Source organism: Bombina bombina, chromosome 2 (genome assembly GCF_027579735.1).
Source record: "Bombina bombina isolate aBomBom1 chromosome 2, aBomBom1.pri, whole genome shotgun sequence".
NCBI lineage: Eukaryota > Metazoa > Chordata > Amphibia > Anura > Bombinatoridae > Bombina > Bombina bombina.
In genome coordinates, this window is record NC_069500.1 from 837,383,818 (window position 1) to 837,399,847 (window position 16,030).

Sequence of the window (16,030 nt, forward strand, 5' to 3'; positions counted from 1 at the left end):
CCAGTGATCCAAGTAGATCAGGAGACCAGAGACTCACTACGTTGGTGGCTAACCCAGGATCATCTGTCCCAGGGAATGAGCTTCCGCAGACCAGAGTGGGTCATCGTCACGACCGACGCCAGTCTAGTGGGCTGGGGCGCGGTCTGGGACTCCCTGAAGGCTCAGGGTCTATGGTCTCGGGAAGAATCTCTTCTCCCGATAAACATTCTGGAACTGAGAGCGATATTCAATACTCTCAGGGCTTGGCCTCAGCTAGCAAAGGCCAGATTCATAAGATTCCAATCAGACAACATGACGACAGTTGCTTACATCAACCATCAGGGGGGAACAAGGAGTTCCCTAGCGATGAGAGAAGTGACCAAGATCATAAAATGGGCGGAGGATCACTCCTGCCATCTATCTGCGATCCACATCCCAGGAGTGGAAAACTGGGAGGCGAGTCGTCAGACATTTCACCCGGGGGAGTGGGAACTCCACCCGGAGATATTTGCCCAGTTGACGCAATTATGGGGCATTCCAGACATGGATCTGATGGCGTCTCGTCAGAACTTCAAAGTTCCTTGCTACGGGTCCAGATCCAGGGATCCCAGGGCGACTCTAGTGGATGCATTAGTAGCGCCATGGACCTTCAACCTAGCTTATGTTTTTCCACCGTTTCCTCTCATTCCCAGGCTGGTAGCCAGGATCAAACAGGAGAGCGCCTCGGTGATTTTGATAGCTCCTGCGTGGCCACGCAGGACTTGGTATGCAGACCTGGCGAATATGTCATCGGCTCCACCATGGAAGCTACCTTTGAGACAAGATCTTCTGGTACAGGGTCCATTCGAACATCCAAATCTAGTCTCTCTCCAGCTGACGGCTTGGAAATTGAACGCTTAATTTTATCTAAGCGTGGGTTTTCGGATTCTGTGATAGATACTCTGGTACAAGTCAGAAAACCTGTAACTAGAAAGATTTACCATAAAATATGGAAAAGATATATCTGTTGGTGTGAATCCAAGGGATTCTCATGGAGTAAGATTAAAATTCCTAGGATCCTTTCCTTCCTACAAGAGGGTTTGGATAAGGGATTATCAGCGAGTTCTCTAAAGGGACAGATTTCTGCTTTATCTGTCTTGTTACACAAACGACTGGCAACTGTGCCAGATGTTCAAGCCTTTGTTCAGGCTTTGGTCAGGATCAAGCCTGTTTACAGGCCGTTGACTCCTCCCTGGAGTTTAAATTTAGTTCTTTCAGTTCTCCAAGGGGTTCCGTTTGAACCTTTACATTCCATAGATATTAAGTTGTTATCTTGGAAAGTTTTGTTTTTAGTTGCTATTTCTTCTGCTAGAAGAGTTTCTGAGTTATCTGCTCTGCAGTGTACTCCGCCCTATCTGGTGTTCCATTCAGATAAGGTCGTTTTGCGTACAAAACCTGGTTTTCTTCCAAAGGTTGTTTCCAACAAGAATATTAACCAGGAAATAGTTGTACCTTCTTTGTGTCCGAATCCAGTTTCAAAGAAGGAACGTTTGTTACACAATTTAGATGTAGTCCGTGCTTTAAAGTTTTATCTAGAAGCAACAAAGGATTTCAGACAAACATCTTCTCTGTTTGTCGTCTATTCTGGTAAAAGGAGAGGTCAAAAAGCTACTGCTACCTCTCTTTCCTTTTGGCTGAAGAGCATCATCCGATTGGCTTATGAGACTGCCGTACGGCAGCCTCCTGAAAGAGTCACAGCTCACTCTACTAGGGCTGTGGCTTCCACATGGGCCTTCAAGAACGAGGCTTCTGTTGATCAGATATGTAAGACAGTGACTTGGTCTTCCCTGCACACTTTTGCCAAATTCTACAAATTTGATACTTTTGCTTCTTCGGAGGCTATTTTTGGGAGAAAGGTTTTGCAAGCCGTGGTGCCTTCCGTTTAGGTAACCTGATTGGCTCCCTCCCTTCATCCGTGTCCTAAAGCTTTGGTATTGGTTCCCACAAGTTATGGATGACACCGTGGACCGGACACACCAATGTTGGAGAAAACAGAATTTATGCTTACCTGATAAATTACTTTCTCCAACGGTGTGTCCGGTCCACGGCCCGCCCTGGTTTTTTAATCAGGTTTGATAAATGTATTTCTTTAACTACAGTCACCACGGCACCCTATAGTTTCTCCTGTTTTTTTCTCCTGTCCGTCGGTCGAATGACTGGGGTGGGCGGAGCCTAGGAGGGACTATATGGACAGCTTTTGCTGTACTCTTTGCCATTTCCTGTTGGGGAAGAGATATTCCCACAAGTTATGGATGACGCCGTGGACCGGACACACCGTTGGAGAAAGTAATTTATCAGGTAAGCATAAATTCTGTTTTTCTCTTGTTAAGTGTATTCAGTCCACGGGTCATCCATTACTTATGGGATACCAATACCAAAGCTAAAGTACACGGATGATGGGAACTTTAAATGGAGGGAACCACTGCCTGTAGAACCTTTCTCCCAAAAACAGCCTCCGAAGAAGCAAAAGTGTCAAATTTGTAAAATTTTGAAAAGGTATGAAGAGAAGACCAAGTCGCAGCCTTGCAAATCTGTTCAACAGAGGCCTCATTCTTAAAGGCCCAGGTGGAAGCCACAGCTCTAGTGGAATGAGCTGTAATTCTTTCAGGAGGCTGCTGTCCAGCAGTCTCATAGGCTAAACGTATTATGCTACGAAGCCAAAAGGAGAGAGAGGTAGCCGAGGCTTTTTGACCTCTCCTCTGACCAGAATAAAAGACAAACAGGGAAGAAGTTTGACGAAAATCTTTAGTTGCCTGTAAATAGAACTTCAGGGCACGGACTACGTCCAGATTATGCAAAAGTCGTTCCTTCTTTGAAGAAGGGTTAGGACATAATGATGGAACAACAATCTCTTGATTGATATTCCTGTTAGAAACTACCTTAGGTAAGAACCCAGGTTTAGTACGCAGAACTACCTTGTCTGAATGGAAAATCAGATAAGGAGAATCACAATGTAAGGCAGATAACTCAGAGACTCTTCGAGCCGAGGAAATAGCCATCAAAAACAGAACTTTCCAAGATAACAGCTTAATATCAATGGAATGAAGGGGTTCAAATGGAACACCTTGAAGAACTTTAAGAACTAAGTTTAAGCTCCACGGCGGAGCAACAGTCTTAAACACAGGCTTAATCCTAGCCAAAGCCTGACAAAAAGCCTGAACGTCTGGAACTTCTGCCAGACGTTTGTGTAAAAGAATAGACAGAGCAGAAATCTGTCCCTTTAACAAACTAGCAGATAAGCCCTTTTCTAAACCCTCTTGTAGAAAAGACAATATCCTAGGAATCCTAACCTTACTCCATGAGTAACTCTTGGATTCGCACCAATATAAATATTTACACCATATTTTCTGGTAAATTTTTCTGGTAACAGGTTTCCGAGCCTGTATTAAGGTATCAATAACCAACTCCGAGAAGCCATGCTTTGATAGGATCAAGCGTTCAATCTCCATGCAGTCAGCCTCAGAGAAATTAGATTTGGATGGTTGAAAGGACCCTGAATTAGAAGGTCCTGCCTCAGAGGTAGAGACCATGGTGGACAGGACGACATGTCCACTAGGTCTGCATACCAGGTCCTGCGTGGCCACGCAGGCGCTATCAGAATCACTGATGCTCTCTCTTGTTTGATCTTGGCAATCAGTCGAGGTAGTAGCGGAAATGGTGGAAACACATAAGCCATGTTGAAAACCCAAGGGGCTGCTAGAGCATCTATCAGCGCCGCTCCCGGGTTCCTGGACCTGGATCCGTAACAAGGAAGCTTGGCGTTCTGGCGAGACGCCATGAGATCCAGTTCTGGTTTGCCCCAATGATGAATCAGTTGAGCGAACACCTCCGGATGAAGTTCCCACTCCCCCGGATGAAAAGTCTGGCGACTTAGAAAGTCCGCCTCCCAGTTCTCCACGCCTGGGATGTAGATCGCTGACAGGTGGCAAGAGTGAGACTCTGCCCAGCGAATTATCTTTGAGACTTCTAACATCGCTAGGGAACTCCTGGTTCCCCCTTGATGGTTGATGTAAGCCACAGTCGTGATGTTGTCCGACTGAAATCTGATGAACCTCAGTGTTGCTAACTGAGGCCAAGCTAGAAGAGCATTGAATATTGCTCTTAACTCCAGAATATTTATTGGGAGGAGTTTCTCCTCCTGAGTCCACGATCCCTGAGCCTTCAGGGAGTTCCAGACTGCGCCCCAACCTAGAAGGCTGGCATCTGTTGTTACAATCGTCCAATCTGGCCTGCGAAAGGTCATCCCTTTGGACAGATGGACCCGAGAAAGCCACCAGAGAAGAGAATCTCTGGTCTCTTGATCCAGATTTAGTAGAGGGGACAAATCTGAGTAATCCCCATTCCACTGACTTAGCATGCATAATTGCAGCGGTCTGAGATGCAGGCGCGCAAATGGTACTATGTCCATTGCCGCTACCATTAAGCCGATTACTTCCATGCACTGAGCTACTGACGGGCGTGGAATGGAATGAAGGACACGGCAAGCATTTAGAAGTTTTGATAACCTGGACTCAGTCAGGTAAATTTTCATCTCTACAGTATCTATAAGAGTCCCTAGGAAGGGAACCCTTGTGAGTGGTAATAGAGAACTCTTTTCCACGTTCACCTTCCACCCATGCGACCTCAGAAATGCCAGAACTATCTCTGTATGAGACTTGGCAATTTGAAAACTTGACGCTTGTATCAGAATGTCGTCTAGGTACGGAGCCACCGCTATGCCTCGTGGTCTTAGCACCGCCAGAAGTGAGCCCAGAACCTTTGTAAAAATTCTCGGGGCCGTAGCTAACCCGAAGGGAAGAGCTACAAACTGGTAATGCCTGTCTAGAAAGGCAAATCTTAGGTACCGATAATGATCTTTGTGAATCGGTATGTGAAGGTAGGCATCCTTTAAGTCCACTGTGGTCATATACTGACCCTCTTGGATCATGGGCAGGATGGTTCGAATAGTTTCCATTTTGAATGATGGAACTCTTAGGAATTTGTTTAAGATTTTTAGGTCCAAGATTGGTCTGAAGGTTCCCTCTTTCTTGGGAACCACAAACAGATTTGAGTAAAATCCTTGCCCTTGTTCCGTCCGCGGAACTGGGTGGATCACCCCCATTACTATGAGGTCTTGTACACAGCGTAGAAATGCCTTTTTCTTTATTTGGTTTGCTGATAACCTTGAAAGATGAAATCTCCCTTGTGGAGGAGAAGCTTTGAAGTCCAGAAGATATCCCTGAGATATAATCTCCAACACCCAGGGATCCTGGACATCTCTTGCCCACGCCTGGGCGAAGAGAGAAAGTCTGCCCCCCACTAGATCCGTTTCCGGATAAGGGGCCCTCTCTTCATGCTGTCTTAGGGGCAGTAGTAGGTTTTCTGGCCTGCTTGCCCTTGTTCCAGGACTGGTTAGTTTTCCAGGCCGGTCTGTAACGAGCAACAGTTCCTTCCTGTTTTGGAGCGGAGGAAGTTGATGCTGCTCCTGCCTTGAAGTTTCGAAAATTAGACTGTTTGGCCTTTGATTTGGCCCTGTCCTGAGGAAGAGTATGACCCTTACCTCCAGTAATGTCAGCGATAATTTCTTTCAAACCGGGCCCGAATAAGGTCTGCCCTTTGAAAGGAATATTAAGCAATTTAGATTTAGAAGTCATGTCCGCTGACCAGGATTTAAGCCATAGCGCTCTGCGCGCTTGGATGGCGAATCCGGAGTTCTTAGCCGTTAGTTTAGTTAAATGTACAATGGCATCAGAAAGAAATGCATTAGCTAGCTTAAGTGCTTTAAGCTTGTCCATAATTTCATCCAATGGAGCTGTGCGAATGGCCTCTTCTAGAGACTCAAACCAGAATGCCGCAGCAGCAGTGACAGGCGCAATGCATGCAAGGGGCTGTAAGATAAAACCTTGTTGAACAAACATTTTCTTAAGGTAACCTTCTAATTTTTTATCCATTGGATCCGAAAAAGCACAACTATCCTCCACCGGGATAGTGGTACGCTTAGCTAAAGTAGAAACTGCTCCCTCCACCTTAGGGACCGTCTGCCATAAGTCCCGTGTAGTGGCGTCTATTGGAAAAATTTTCCTAAATATAGGAGGTGGGGAAAAGGGCACACCGGGTCTATCCCACTCCTTGCTAATAATTTCTGTAAGCCTTTTAGGTATAGGAAAAACGTCAGTACACACCGGCACCGCATAGTATCTATCCAGCCTACACATTTTCTCTGGAATTGCAACTGTGTTACAGTCATTCAGAGCCGCTAACACCTCTCCAAGCAATACACGGAGGTTCTCAAGCTTAAATTTAAAATTAGAGATCTCTGAATCCGGCTTCCCGGATCAGACCCGTCACCCACAGAATGAAGCTCTCCGTCCTCATGTTCTGCAAACTATGACGCAGTATCAGACATGGCTCTCATATCACCAGCGCGCTCTGTCCTTATCCCAGAGCTATCACGCTTGCCTCTTAATTCTGGCAATTTAGATAACACTTCTGTCAGGGTATTATTCATAATAGTAGCCATGTCTTCTAACGTGATTTGTAAGGGCCTCCTTGATGTACTTGGCGCCACAATCTCACGCGCCTCCTGAGCGGGAGGCGAAGGTACTGACACGTGAGGAGAGTTAGTCGGCATAACTTTCCCCTCGTTGTCTGGTGATAATTCCTTTACAGATAAAGACTGACTTTTATTATTTAAAGTGACATCAATACATTTAGTACACATATTTCTATGGGGCTCCACATTGGCCTTCAAACATAGTGAACAAAGAGATTCATCTGTGTCAGACATGTTTAAACAGACTAGCAATGGAACTAGCAAGCTTGGAAAATGCTTTAAAATAAATTTACAAGCAATATAAAAAAACGCTACTTTAAGAAGCACAAAAAAAACTGTCACAGTTGAAATAACAATGAACCAAATCTGTTATAGCAACCAAATTTTCACAGTAAATATATTAGTTTAGCAGAGCATTGCACCCACTAGCAAATGGATGATTAACCCCTTAATACCCAAAAACGGATAATCAATATGCAAATAAACATTTTTAACACAGTCAAACACACTGTCACAGGTCTGCTGTGACTGATTACCTCCCTCAAAATAACTTTTGAAAACCTCTGAGCACTCTAGAGACGTCCTGGGTCCTGCAGGAAGACTGTGACTGAATTTTCTGCACAAAAAAGCGCTAAAATAGGCCCCTCCCACTCATTATTACATGCAGAAATATAAGTCAGCCATGTGGAAAAATTCATGCCCCTATAAGTTTTATCACCAATGTACCTCACAAAAACGATTAAACATGCCAGTAAACGTTTTCAAGATCCCTTTTTAAAGAGTATGTATTGTTATTTATAAGCCTGCTACCAGTCGCTTCTACTGCAGTTAAGGCTCATTACATTACTTTCAGTATTAGCAGCATTTTCTTAGTCAAATTCCATTCCTTAGAAAATTACATTACTGCACATACATTTAATCAGCCTGATACCAGTCGCTACCACTGCATTTAAGGCTGTACTTACATTACTTCGGTATCAGCAGTATTTTCTTAGTTAATTCCATTCCTTAGAAAAATATTTTACTGCACATACCTCATTTGCAGGAGACCCCGCACGCTATTCCCTTTCTGAAGTTACCTCACTCCTCAGAATGTGCGAGAACAGCCAGTGGATCTTAGTTACTTCTGCTAAGATCATAGAAAACGCAGGCAGATTTCTTCTTCTAAATACTGCCTGAGAAAAAAACAGCACACTCCGGTGCCATTTAAAAATAACACACATTTGATTGAAGAAATAATTAAGTATAAAACACCACACTCCTCTCACGACCTCCTTCTATGTTGAGGGTTGCAAGAGAATGACTGGATATGACATGTGAGGGGAAGAGCTATATAGCAGCTCTGCTTGGGTGATCCTCTTGCAACTTCCTGTTGGGAAGGGAATATATCCCATAAGTAATGGATGACCTGTGGACTGAATACACTTAACAAGAGAAATTGGTATTTAATGTTAGGCATGGACCAATTGATCGTAAGCCATCATAATTACCTTTTTATTGGAAGGGAAATTGTGTAGTGTCAATCAATGAACTATACACATTGCTGAAAGTAGGGAATACCTATGTTATTCGAAATAGCTTTCGACTTGTAACAATTGTTTATAACGAGTTATATAGTGTATAATAGTTGAAAGCAGATCAATTGACAGTATGATGTTGTGTCATCTTGTGTGATACATGGTATAAGGTCAACAGTAACGTTATTGGCTACTGACATATACACGGACCAATCAGGTGTAACATATTGCGATGATGTTCCTCCTTTGGGATGGAACTGCCTGTCAGGCAGTTGCTATTGGCTCAGGAATATGTCAATCAATGAGGTGTAAACATTGCCAAAATTGTGTGAGCAATAACTTGGAAACGGCTGTACTATACACAGTATAATAGTAAAATCTATACAGTATATAATTACGTGATACACATCTCTCTCTGGGAAGTGCTTGTAATTATCAAGATACTCGTCAACGACTTGCGCAATTGTTAATAATGTGACACGATCGACAATATTGTCGATCGATTAATTTTAATATCCTTTACGTTATGTGTCATTTGAATACTGTCCTTACAGAAACGCCATTGGCTTTTGACATGCATACAGACCAATTCGTTGGAAAACATTGTGATGACGTTTCCCTTTGGGATGGATTTGACAGGCAGTTGCCATTGGTCCATAGATATGTCAATCAATGAGGCATAAACTACAAAATTTGTGTATAAGAGGTGCATATATGCCAGCAATAAGATGTATATAAAGCATGATCCAATAAATTGAATACAATAAATGGATGCGTGTATATAGACTGAACGTCACGTGATGCTTGAAAAACTAATTGGATCCTGTCTGGAAAGTGATAGGTCATATTGGGGTTGTTATACATAACCTCCGTTTGATTGGAAAAGACTATTTAAACTTGACTTAGGACTACAATCAGGTTCGCCTTTGATAAAGCCTAACGGTGAAATGCGCATCAGGCGTTTTTCTTTGAATCTCCAGAAGTATTCTAATAGGGTTTATTTGAGCTTTGTAGAATCAGCGATAATTTTTGCAATATATGGATGCACAGACCCAACAAGTTTTAGTAATTGTGTGAGTACTGCCTTATTATAGTAAATTCTAGGGATAGACAGATATCTTTTTTTCAGGCCAATAACCGATATTCTGTAAATTTAAAGTTTTGAAAAATCAACACAATTTCTACACAAATCTGGTATAAACTGAACATGCTTATTAAAATGTTAAACATTAAAAAGTAAACAACTGGGAAAAATAAAGTGCTTGAAAATTAACTTATTAAATGGCTTCCCAAAACACAGAAAAATGGCACACCGATATAGAAATTTTTTTTAGTCACTACTGCAAAGCTAAACTCTACACAATTTCTTTAATACTCCTAGTTAAGTAGAAAAAACATAATTTATGCTTACCTGATAAATTTATTTCTCTTGTAGTGTATCCAGTCCACGGATCATCCATTACTTATGGAATATATTCTCCTTCCCAACAGGAAGTTGCAAGAGTCCACCCACAGCAAAGCTGCTATATAGCTCCTCCCCTAACTGCCATATTCAGTCATTCGACCGAAAACATGCAGAGAAAGGAAAAACCATAGGGTGCAGTGGTGACTGTAGTTCAAATGAAAAAATTACCTGCCTTAAAGTGACAGGGCGGGCCGTGGACTGGATACACTACAAGAGAAATAAATTTATCAGGTAAGCATAAATTATGTTTTCTCTTGTTAAGTGTATCCAGTCCACGGATCATCCATTACTTAAGGAATACCAATACCAAAGCTAAAGTACACGGATGATGGGAGGGACAAGGCAGGTACTTAAACGGAATTTACCACTGCCTGTAAAAAACCCTTTCTCCCAAAAATAGCCTCCGAAGAAGCAAGGTATCAAATTTGTTAAATTTGAAAAAGTATGAAGCGCAGACCAAGACTCCGTCTTGTAAATCTGTTCAACAGAAGCCACATTTAAAAAAGGCCCAAGTGAAAACCACAGCTCTAGTAGAATGAGCTGTAATCCCTTCAGGAGGCTGCTGTCCAGCAGTCTCATAAGCTAAATGAATTATGCTTTTTAACCAAAAAGACAGAGAGGCTGCTGAAGTCTTTGACCTCTCCTCTGTCCAGAATAGACAACAAACAAGGTGAACGTTTGATGAAAACTGTAGTAGCTTGTAAGTAAAACTTTAAAGCACAAACCACGTCCAATATTGTGTAATAGACGTTCCTTCTTTGAGGAAGGATTAGGATACAAGCATGGAACAACTATCTCTTGAGTGATGTTCTTGTTAGATACCACCTTAGGAAAAAACCCAGGTTGGTACGCAGGACTACCTTATCCGTACGAAGGACCAGATAAGGAGAATCACATTGTAACACAGATAACTTGGAGACTCTACGAGTCGAGGAAATAGCTTCCCAAAAGGAACTTTCCAAGATAAAGATTGATATCTACGGAACAAAAAAGGTTCAAACGGAACTTCTTGAAGAACCTTAAGAACCAGGTTTAAGCTCCATGGCGGAGCAACAGTTTTAAACACAGGCTTGGATCTAACCAAAGCCTGAACGTCTAGAATACCTGCCAGACGCTTGTGCAAAAAAATAGACAGAGTAAAAATCTGTCCCTTTTAAGGAATTGGCTGACAACCCTTTTCTCAAAAACATCTTGGAGAAAAGATAATATCCTTTACTTTACTCCATGAGTAACCCTTGGATTCATAACAATCAGATATTTACACCATATCTATGTTCAATTTTCCTAGAGACAGGCTTTCATGTCTGTATTAAGGTATCAATGACTGACTCGGAGAAGCCATGCTTTGATAGCATCAAGCGTTCAGTCTCCAGGCAGTCCATCTCAGATTGATTCTATTTAGATGGTTGAAAGGACCCTGAGGTAGAAGGACCTGTCTCAGAAGCAGAGACCGTGATGGAAAGGATGACATGTCCACCAGATCTGCATACCAGGTCCTGCGTGGCTACGCAGGCGCTGTCAAAAACACCAAAGCCCTCTCCTGCTTGGTCTTGACCTCCGGAGGAAATCCCACTCCCCCGGAAGAAAAGTCTGACGACTTAGAAAATCCAACTCCCAGTTCTCAACACCTGGGATATGGATAGTTGATAGACAAGAGTGAGTCTCTGTCCAGTGAATTATTGTAAGACTTCTAACATCGCTAGGGAACTTCTGTTCCCCCTTGATGGCTGATGTAAGCCACAGTCGTGTATATTGTCCGACTGAATATGATGTACCTCAGAGTTGCTAACTGAGGCCAAATCTGAAGAGCATGGAATATCACTCCCAGTTCCAGAATATTTATTAGAAGGAGGGTCTCCTCCTAAGTCCACTATCCCTGAGCCTTCAGGGAGTTCCAGACTGCATCCCAACCTAAAAGGCTGGCATCTATTGTAACAATTGTCCCATCTGACCTGCGGAAGGTCATACCCTTGGACAGATGGACCCGATATAGTCACCAGAGAAGAGAATCTCTGGTCTCTTGGTCCAGGTTTAACAGGGGGACAAATCTGTATAATCCCCGTTCCTCTGACTGAGCATGCATAGTTGCAGCGGTCTGAAATGTAGACGTGCAAATGGTACTATGTCCCTTGCCGCTACCATTAAGCCGATTTCATTCATGTACTGAGCCACCGAAGGGCGCGGAAGGAATGAAAAACACTGCAGAAATTTAGAAACTTTGACAACCTGGACTCCGTCAGGTAAATTTTCATTTCTACAGAATCTATCAGAGTCCCTAGGAGGGAAACCCTCCGTATGAGACTTGGCAATTGGATGTTTGACGCCTGTATCAGGATGTCGTCTAAATAAGGGGCCACTTCTATGCCCCGCGGCTTAAGGACCGCCAAAGCGACCCCAGAACCTCCATAAAGATTCTTGGGGCTGTAGATATCCCAAAGGAAAGAGCTACAAACTGGTAATGCCTGTCTAGAAAGGCAAACCTGAAAAACGATGGTGATCTTTATGCATCACAATGTGAGGATAAGCATCCTTCAAATCCATTGTAGTCCTCTCTTGACTCTCCTGGATCATAGTTAAGATGGTACGAATAGTTTCCATCTTAAATGACGGAATTCTGAGGAATTTGTTTAAGATCTTTAGATCCAAAATAGGTCTGAAGGTTCCCTCTCCTTGGGAACCACAAACAGATTTGAGTAAAAACTCTGTCCCTGTTCCTCTCTTGGAACTGGATGGATCTCGTACACAATGTAAGAATGCCTCCTTCTTTATCTGGTTTGCAGATAATTGTGAAAGGCGAAATCTCCCCTTTTTTTGGGGGGGAATCTTTGAAATCCAGAAGATATCTCTGGGATATAAATTCCAATGCCTAGGGATCCTGGGCATCTCTTGCCCACACCTGGGCGAAGAATGAAAGTCTGCCCCCTATAGGATCCGTTACCGGATAGGGGTCCGTTCCTTCATGCTGCCTTAGAGGCAGCAGCAGGCTCCTTGGCCTGCTTATCTTTGCTCCAGGTCCGATTGTCTCCAGACCGCCTTGGACTGAGCAAAAATTCCCTCTTGTTTTGCCTTAGAGGAAGTGGATGCCACACCTGCCCTGAAGTTTTAAAAGGCACGAAAATTAGACCTTTTTTTGGCCCTTGATTTGGACCTATCCTGAGGAAGGGCATGACCTTTTCCTCCAGTGATATAAGCAATAATCTCCTTCAAACCAGGCCCGAATAGGGTCTGCCCCTTGAAGGGAAGTTAAGTAGCTTATTTATTAAAGTCACGACAGCTGACCATGATATAAGCCATAGCGCTCTGCGCACCAGTATAGTAAAAAACAGAATTCTTAGCCGTTAGTCTAGTCAAATGAACAAAGGCATCAGAAAACAAAGGAATTGGCTAGCATAAGCTTGTCAAATATATTCATCCAATGGAGTCGCTAACTGTAAAGCCTCATCAAGAGACTCAACCCAGAACGCCGCAGCAGCAGTGACAGAAGCAATGTATGCAAGGGACTGCAGGATAAAACCCTGTTGAATAAACATTTTTTATCCATTGGATCTAAAAAGCACAACTGTCCTCGCCAGAGGTAGTGGTACGCTTAGCTAGAGTAGAAACTCTTCTCTCCACCTTAGGAACTGTCTGCCAGAAGTCCCGTGTGGTGGTAACTATTAGAAAACATTCTTCTAAAAAATAGGAGGGGAAGAGAACGGCACACCTGGTCTATCCCATTCCATATTAAAAATTTTTTAGTAAACCTCTTTAGGTATTGGAAAAACATCAGTACACACCGGCACTGCATATTATTTATCCAGTCTACACAATTTCTCTGGCCCTGCGATTGTACACATTCATTCAGAGCAGCCAAAGCCTCCCTGAGCAACAAGTGGAGGTTCTCAAGCATAAATTTTAAATGTAGAAATATCAGAATCAGGTTAAATCATCTTCCCTGAGTCAAAAAAATCATCCACAGACTAAGCATATTGTGAGGTAGTATCATACATGGTTCTTAAAGCGTCTGTATGCTCTGTATCTACCCCCAGAGCTATCTGCTTTCCTTTAATTTCAGGTAGTCTGACTAATACTGCTGCCAGAGTATTATTCACCACCTTTACCATGTCTTGAAAAATAAACGCTATGGGCGCCCTTGATGTACTTGGCGCCATTTGAGCGTGAGTCCCTGAAGCGGGAGTCGAAGGGTCTGACACGTGGGGAGAGTTAGTCGGCATAACTTTCCCCTCGACAGAATCCCCTGGTAAAATAAACGCTATGGGTGCCCTTGATGTACTTGGCGCCATTTGAGCGTGAGTCCCTAAAGCGGGAGTCAAAAGGTCTGACACGTGGGGAGAGTTAGTCGGCATAACTACCCCCACGACAGAATCCTCTGGTGATAATGTTTTTAAAGACAAAAAATGATCTTTATTGTTTAACATGAAATCAGTACATCTGGTACACATTCTAAGATGGGGTTCCACCATGGCTTTAAAACATAATGAACACAGAGCTTCCTCTATGTCAGACATGTTAGAACAGACTAATAATGAGACTAGTAAGCTTGGAAAACACTTTAAATCAAGTTAACAAGCAAATATATAAAACGTTACTGTGCCTTTAAGAGAAACAAATTTTGTCAAAATTTTAAAAACAGTGAAAAAAGGCAGTAAAACAAACGAAATTTTTACAGTACATGTAATAAGGTAACAGAGCATTGCACCCACTTGCAAATGGATGATTAACCCCTTAATGCAAAAAACAGATAAAAAAAAACGACAGACGTTTTTAAAAACTGCCACAGCAGAGCTGTGGATTACCTTCCCTATAAACGATTTTGGAAGTCTTTTTAGCCCTTTAGAAATGTCCTGTAGTATTCATGGGACTGCTGAGGGAATCTGGATGATTCATTTTGTAATTTTAACTGCGCAAAAAAAGCGCTAAATTAGGCCCCTCCCACTCATATTACAACAGTGGGAAGCTTCAGTTAACTGTTTCTATGCAAAATCTAAGCCAGCCATGTGGAAAAAACTTAGGCCCCAATAAGTTTTATCACCAAACATATGTTAAAAAAACGATTAAACATGCCAGCAAACGTTTTAAAACACATTTTTACAAGAGTATGTATCTCTATTAATAAGCCTGATACCAGTCGCTTTTACTGCATTTAAGGCTATACCAACATTACAGTGTTATCACCAATGTACGTTAAAAAACGATTAAACATGCCAGCAAACGTTTTAAAACACATTTTTATAAGAGTATGTATCTCTATTAATAAGCCTGATACCAGTCGCTATCGCTGCATTTAAGGCTTTACTTACATTACTTCGGTATCAGCAGTATTTTCTTAGTCAATTCCATTCCTAGAAAAATATTTTACTGCACATACCTTATCTGCAGGAAAACCTGCACGCCATCCCCCCTCTGAAGTACCTCACTCCTCAGAATGTGTGAGAACAGCAAATGGATCTTAGTTACGTCTGCTAAGATCATAGAAAAACGCAGGCAGATTCTTCTTCCAAATACTGCCTGAGATAAACAGCACACTCCGGTGCCATTTAAAAATAACAAACTTTTGATTGAAGAATAAACTAAGTATAAAACACCACATACTCTCACGACCTCCTATCTATGTTGAGGCTTGCAAGAGAATGACTGAATATGGCAGTTAGGGGAGGAGCTATATAGCAGCTTTGCTGTGGGTGGACTCTTGCAACTTCCTGTTGGGAAGGAGAATATATTCCATAAGTAATGGATGATCCGTGGACTGGATACACTTAACAAGAGAAACATTATAGTGCAGAAAGCATACCATTTCAGCATGTTCTCCTGTTAAATGGCTTCTGTTTTTTTCATATATTGCTGCCACTTCACTAAAAACACGCTCACTTGGTACACTTTACAGATAAGGGTTAAAAGTAAATTTAAAAAAATAAAATATATATACTGCCACTTGACAGGGAAATAAATGACATGCTGGAATATCAGTGCTAGATTTATTTATTTGCTTTAATATGCTCATATTTACTAGATTACAAATACCTTCTCTGGTACTGAGGAGTGGACTATGTTTCTTTATTATGTCACTTATGGGCAGTTTTATACATGTGTAACAGCGCCACCTAACGGTCAGAGCATTGTTATCCACTGCTAGAGAATAATACTACTAGTCTCCGATACTGTACTTTCTACTCAAGGTTTGTTTTTGTGGACATTTAACTGATGTGCCTGAACTATAATTTTTTTTAAATGTTTTTTCTATGCCCGTACAAGGGGAAAACAAAATATTTAATAATAATAAAAAAAAGTCAAATATAGCAGCTTTAGAGAAATGTTTTGCAAATGTGTAAAATTTATCAGAATGCAACAGATTGATTTTATGTATTGCTGACCCCTATGAGCAAATCAAAAGTAAGTTAGCTCTGTGTACTTCAGGGAAACTATGTAGCTTTAAGTGCCACTTAAAGATCACATTTTCCATTTCACAAATCATATGTTTGTTTATGCAAGTTCATCTAC

General features: G+C 42.1%; 1 protein-coding gene across 2 annotated transcripts in view; it reads left to right on the forward strand.

Annotated features, from left to right (window-relative positions):
• TNFAIP8L1 (TNF alpha induced protein 8 like 1) overlaps positions 1-16,030 on the forward strand; it is a 97,807-nt gene that overhangs the window by 79,625 nt on the left and 2,152 nt on the right. The window lies entirely within an intron of this gene.